At 38.5% G+C, this 6,326-nt stretch overlaps 1 long non-coding RNA gene across 1 annotated transcript in view; it reads left to right on the forward strand.

The window, feature by feature from the left end:
- The window catches only part of LOC114484375 (uncharacterized), a 188,033-nt gene extending 187,908 nt beyond the window's left edge, over positions 1 to 125 (forward strand). Inside the window, exon 3 of the long non-coding RNA XR_003677201.1 lies at positions 19 to 125. This is a non-coding gene — a long non-coding RNA (uncharacterized lncRNA). The remainder of the gene's footprint in view (positions 1 to 18) is intronic.
- Positions 126 to 6,326: the final 6,201 nt, after the last annotated feature.

Here is a 6,326-nt window from a genome sequence, read left to right on the forward strand (position 1 = left end):
CATTTCATTGTGTTTCAGAACAGTTGAGCATCACGTACCAAGAGGGACATCGGGTTAAAAAAAAAAAAGAAAACTGCAACGTTTGGATCTTTTCCTGCTTTAGAAGCAAGAAGAATGGAAAATTGATCATCAAAGGTAAAACTGTCTCCTTTTCCCTTATATCACATATCTCTACAGCTTCCTTTTCAGTCACCCTACGTAAAGCAACTTTTTTTTTTTCTTTTTTGATTGCACGGTGGAGTTTAATGAAAGTATTTCTGGCTTGTAATTCCAGGCGTATTAATAGGCTGCTGACATATTCAAGTCTTTGTTGTTTTAACTCCTTAGTTGCCTGTTCAGAATCCGGACCAGGTGTGCTTTATACGTTTCATCTTTATTCTTGGTGTTGATCTGCAGCGGCAGAGCGGGCCGATGCCATTTTCGTAAATCTGCGGGGCTAAAATGTTGTGCTTTGGGTTAGGCATGGAATTGTGGGAGTAGATGACATAGTATCAGCTTCTTTTTTCTGGGCGTGTTGGACAGATTTGAATTTATCACCAGAGACGTGATCAGCTTGATCTGTGTGAGGTAAGAAAGGCAATGGAGACACTTGAGGCAATGCTATGATCTCTGCTCCTTTCATTTTATAGTGTAGTTTATGGAAAGAAAAAAGAAAGGTCTCGACAATGGAAAAAATCAAAAGTACTACATATGTGGTGTCAGATCTAAAGGGGATTGATATTGCTGAATATATTAACAGTCGATCATGTTTGCTTTGCTTGCTTGCCTGGGACAACTACTTGGGCATGATCCTTTATTGGGGAGCTGATCCCGAGCACTGGGGAGAGTGAATGGGGGAAGAAGCAAAGGTCAAAGTAAGAGCAGGTGAATGAGTTCTCCACGGTGAACATGGGAATGTGGTCCCCCTGGGACTTCCAAGGGGATCTGGGATCCCTCCTGGAATTTCTACCTGAAGGACGTGTGGCCAAAGGTTTATCCACTGGCTTTTTCCCTTTGGTTGTGGATTGCTCCTGGTCATTAACTCCCCCACAGTTCTGGGCTGTGCTGGCACTTGTCACTTGTAGTAGACACTGCAAAGGCAAAGAGGATCTGAGTTGGCACAGAACCGTCCATCTGTGCAGCCATGGCTGAAATCAGAGGTGAACCAAGGGGGTGTGATACAGGGAACCAGAGGTGTCTGTTGTGGTTCTTTTTACTTTATTTTCAATCATCGAATAAATCACATGATCCTCCTAAATGAACTATTTCCAGGAAGAAAACGTTTTGTGTTTTAAAGACATTGAAGTGTGATATCCAAATGGCATAGAACCAAAGGGAACTCTGTTTCAAAACTAACTTCTTCATCAATGAATTGTCCATGTTCAGAGTGAAAAGTACATCTTGGCCCACGTGTGCATTGGATATTATATATAGTAAGATTTGAAGTATGACCAAAATATTGGAACAGAGATAATAGAATAATATTTTATAGTACCTGTACTTATTACTCACCGTATATTGTTTATGTACAAGAAGGTATCTGTGGAAACACAAAAATATAATTATTGTCTTTGCTATTTGGAAACAACCTCATTAGCAGTGTCATTATTTGTGTGAAAAGCGTGACAAATTATGCACATCCGAGCATAAAGTTACAAGGTTGGTCAGCTGGCAACATAGATTTAACACGTTAAAGTGAAAATCAGGGTTTGTTTGTTTGTTTTCGGCATGAGGATATTCAACAGATGAAAACAAAGCCAGGTAAAGGCTGTGGTTGTGTTGTGACCTAGAAGATCCTTTGTTCAGAGGAGGAATGTAATTGGTGAGCTCTCTAAGGAGCAGCTGTGAAAACAAATGAACAAGCAAACATTTCAACTGATTGCAATTAACATGCAGATTCCTAATGCAGGAAATGAAAATGGGGGGAGGAAGGAAAAGGGTAGCAGAAAGAGGCCGGGCAGGGGAACCAAGGAAGCAGTGACAGGTGGCAAGGCCGAAATCCCCAAACCGGGCAGAATCAAAGTATAGAATGAAGAGAATCCCACAACAGTGGAGAGAACCTCTCAGGGCAGACCTCATCCTGAGCTCAGGATGCAAACTGAACGAATGGTCCCAGTTCATCTGAGGCCTGATAAGTTCCTGGGTCATCACAGAAAGAGTCAATGACTGTGTCTTCTCACCTGAACAGTGACTTCGCCTCTCATTTGTCTTCCTTTCTGTGGTCTCATGAGACTCCAAGGTCTCCTAAATAAAAGTTCTGACCATATCTGCTCTTTCCTCAGAAAATATTTCCTAACTGACCAACTCATCATTGTCCAAACTTCTTAATCAAACATTTAAAACCTGCCACTCTAAGTTTGCGACTTATTTCTTATTCCTTGACTTCACTCACCAGTGGTCTAGACCCTTGGTTAGTACTGCAAATTCTGTGATGTATCAAGTCTTCCAAGTGATTTGGATGCATTTGGGTTCTCAAACATAAGTTGGTCTAGGACAAGGCCCAAGAATTTGCATTGCTAAGAAGTTCCCAGGCTGTGTTGCTGCTGGTGCAGGAACCTTGCTTTGAGAACCATTCTGTAAAACAAATGATCCAGTCTGGCCCTACAGTTCCTACACTGCAGTTTGAACTCAAAGACTGCAATAAAAGGACTCGCTTGCCAGCATCCATCATTGTGGAGAGGTGTACTAGATTAAGAACAGGGTCTGTCTTCTGGTCAGAGACCGTATTAGCCTCATAAAGTCCCCAGCAGTAAGCTTTTTGATACATTTTTATATCCCCCACTGTGTTATAGACTCATAAATATTTGTTGGATGGATGGATGGATAGAAGTGAAGAGGGAGGGAATGTGGGAGGAACAGATAGACAGGTGTTTGGCAAGCAGTGGTTGGTTTCAGCAAGGAACTTAATGCCTACAAAGAAACTGCTCTACGAAGAAACTGCCATTAAGGAAAGACTAATTGCCATCACATGAAAACCTCCTTATTGTAGAAGACCATATTCAATATATCAGGCATTTGATTAGGTGGAATAACTATGTATTCAGAGCCTGAGCGTCTGGGTGTCAATAGTATTGTGCTCTTTAATAAGCAGAGTCTTTCAAAAAAGACTTTTTGCCATTTGGTTGAGTACAACAGGGGGGAGATATCGTTTCTATCAAGACAAATTGTACGTTTTGCTTTATAAAAGAGCCACTGGCTATGTGAAACCGGGAAATCACATCCAGTTAATAAATTCCTTTGCAAACGTCTCTTCCTGGAGTTTAAATTTTGCAGCTGCAGCATCATTTGAATGTTTATTCACATTTTGGACAATTGTGCTTTCTGGTTTTTTGCTTTCTTGCATTCAAATGTGTTGGTGTATCAATGTTGCAAATTTTCTCTCTGCATCTTTTATCTGCACACATCATCCCATGATTGGCTTGGTAAATTTATCCTACTTTTCATGCTAAAATAACTGTTCCTCCTGTCTGTTTTCTGCCTGCTGTTTGATTTTTTCCAGAAATTGGGCTGAAGGCCTGCTTTTAGAGCTCAGTGTGAAATTTATTCTGTATGTTTTTAAACCAAGTTTCCACATATTTCTTTCTGCTATAGGTTCTGCAGTGGCATCAACTTCAAAATGCACCCTTGAAAGAGCCTCTTATATTATGTATTACCATAAATAATGACAATGAATGAAAACAGGAATCTCAAAAATTTATTTCATCATTCACTTTAACGGTAGAAAATTAAAATGGTCACGTCCTCCTATGGCATGCCTAATGTTAAGCTTCAAGAAAAGAATCTAGTTCCAACTTTGTTATTACCTTGATGTACATCCTTGGTTGAGTCCTTAGGCCTCAGCTACCTCCATTATAAAAAGAAGGATTTAGGATAAATGTCCCTAAAGGATTATTCTAGTTCCTTATCTTGCCATCTCAGGATGCAGGTCATATGAAATGCTACTTAAAATCAGGCGTGACAGTATGAGTTAGTCAATTCATCAACTAATATGTCACCTATTTGGCAGTAAAGTTGAAAGAGCAGGGTTTTGGATACAGAAAAATCTGTGCTCAAAACCCAGCTCTTTCACTTATTAACAGTATGAGCTTGGAGAATTTAGTGCACCCCTCGATGTACCTTAGTGTCTTCATCTGTAAAATGGGGGCAGTGTTGTTATCATCTGCCAGGTTGCTTTAAAGACTAGGGATAATCTGAAAAATATCCAACACTTATCTGCTGAGCATAGTGATCTCTAAAGACCTCTCCAGGCCTCTAAGCCGACCAGAGCCCAAACCATGGTTTTAGAGGTTAATGAAGATTCCATTCTTCTTTTCCACTATAATTCTACAAGGCTAAGAAATGTTTATCTGTGACTCTAAAAGATGAACCCGGTTTGGAAAATGTATCTGTAATTTAGTCATCTGAGACTTGGCAAGACTAATGGGAAAATTCAACCGTAGGCTTTCAGCTAGACAGGATATCTGGTTCCATGCATTGTGAGTGATTTACATAGAGCAAACAAGGCCCTTTTCATCATCAAGACCGACTCCTTCAGTATCAAAGCTTAAAGTCTGCAAATCGCATTCTGGCTGTGTCTTGTTATGTGGCCACAGTTACGACAGAAGTGAAAGATTCTTCAAGACGTTGGTTGAGTCTGAATAAATATTTATATGCTCTTGATTTGTATATGATTCCAGTAAGTTCAAAGGTATTCCTCATATGTTTTCTTTCTTGTCCTCTGAAAAATTACGTTTATAGCCAATTTGTCTGATGCAGCCTTACCCCCAGAGGCAAAAGAAATTAAATTTTGGTCAATAGATGATACGTTTGCTACAGAATTCATGCAAATATTGTATATTTTTCTGCTGTTTAAATTTATTCATTTCTTTTGAAGTTGAATTGTCACTTTGATATGGATTAACCCCAGTCCTACCTCAGCAGAAATCCAGAGCGTTCTCCTTAATAGGGGTAGATCAATAAAGTTTTGGTGGACTATTTCACCTATCTTAGCAGAGGATATCATCCTGTTGTCTTCTTTACTCTTTCAGTATTTTATAAATCCTCTGCAAGTTAATGTCTTTTGAGACAAAGCTTACTATATTTTATTTTTCTATACTTTTTCATCAGAAGTAATTTAGAGCCAAGAACTGCTGGTGCCGTTTGAGTACATTGGTTATTTTAGACACCTGTGAGATAACTAAAATCTGATTGTGGGATGTTGTGTTTGTCAGGTCTCAGAGACATATGACCGTCAAGATGAAAATCTTACTGATGAGGCTTTTTCAAACTCTAGGAGAGAGAGAGATATATATGTATATGTATATACACATACACATTCAGTGCCTGGTGATGGTAGTGGTGGAGGTGATGGTGTGATATTGTTTACTTAGACAACCCAGTCATTCACAATCGTATAGTTATTTCTACATAGACCAATTATTACCAAAATTGGCCTTTTTTTAATGAAAAGATCTATTAAATACTCTCTGAAAGACACATATTCTCTGTTGTATGATAGAATAATTCCTTTATTAAACAGAATGTAATAGAGTTCATCACAACTCACTTTTTTTTAGTATTTGTTGACACTTTAAGATTACCCAAGGACAACATTTACTATGTAGTAAAAAGACCTCAGCTTGATGAGAATTATAAGAAGAAAAGAAAAGAATGAAAGGCACGTTGGCTGAGTTTATTTCATTCTCACTGCATTTTCATCATGTGCTAGGAATTTTCACCTAAAATATTTATTTAAAAGCTACGTTTACGGAAAAGATGATACCACTTTAAACAACCAGCGTTAGTGCTGGCATTTTTTTTACCATCCCAAGAGGATCTGGGAATTATAAATCAAATAATGTACAAATCTGACAAAATAATTGTAGTGATACACCATGCATTTCTCTCTGGCACTTCAAATATTTGAGGTCTTTGTTTGTATTTATTTATGATTAGAAACGTAATAGCAAACATACGTTAAATACTTAGGTTTGTGCCCATACAGGGGAGATATAATTTTATGTCAGCCCTTTGAGGGTCTTTGGCTGGGCCTGAAAATTAAATTGATGTAAGAAAGATCAACAGCAGAAAATTACACAAATTTATTTAATACAAGTTTTCTGTGATATGGGGTCTTCATAAGGAAATAAAGACCCAAAGAAGTAGCAGGACCTACGTGTTTATATACTAGGTTGAACAAAGAGGCAGAATTGTGGCAACTGTAACTAAAATATACAAGGAGGCTAAAGGAGAATGAGTTATTTTGATAAGATCTCTTTGTACAGAATTCTCTCATCCTCTACTCTGGTGATAACAATGTTTCTTTCCTCCCAGTACAGGGAGGACCTGTCTTTCACATGGGAGGTTTA

This window comes from Physeter macrocephalus, chromosome 19 (genome assembly GCF_002837175.3).
Source record: "Physeter macrocephalus isolate SW-GA chromosome 19, ASM283717v5, whole genome shotgun sequence".
Classification (NCBI taxonomy): domain Eukaryota; kingdom Metazoa; phylum Chordata; class Mammalia; order Artiodactyla; family Physeteridae; genus Physeter; species Physeter macrocephalus.